The sequence below is a fragment of the Varanus komodoensis genome, unplaced genomic scaffold (assembly GCF_004798865.1).
Source record: "Varanus komodoensis strain SLA01 unplaced genomic scaffold, ASM479886v1 scaffold189, whole genome shotgun sequence".
Lineage (NCBI taxonomy): Eukaryota > Metazoa > Chordata > Lepidosauria > Squamata > Varanidae > Varanus > Varanus komodoensis.
Window position 1 is genome coordinate 39,388 of NW_025335545.1, and position 448 is coordinate 39,835.

Here is a 448-nt window from a genome sequence, read left to right on the forward strand (position 1 = left end):
CATCACCTGTAGGAGGCATGTGATCCGGCCCTTTTCCAGTTCCTTGTAGGAGAATACTTCAGTTTTATCTTTGTTTTATGAGCTCTTTTTCAGGTTCTTTTATGGTGGGCGGACCTCCTCCCAGACGCCATCCGGTGCTCCAAGCGCAGTCCAAAACTTCCCGCGTCAGTCAGAAGATGCCCCGTCAGCATTTGGGAGCCGTCCATGGGCAAGCGCATTCCAGCACGGACATGAAAAGGATTAACAATAAAACGTTATTGACCATATTAAGTGAATAGATAATTCACAATAAAATGCTGTCATCCTATTAAAGCAGTATTATATTGTTGCAGAACTCTCAGAGCTCCAGCTGTGGGCGGGATAGTAACAGAATAAATAGCAATAAATACTAGTGTGCATTCTTGCAGGCCTGACTTAGCCAGCGGCGGCAGTGGAGGGAGCTGCAACC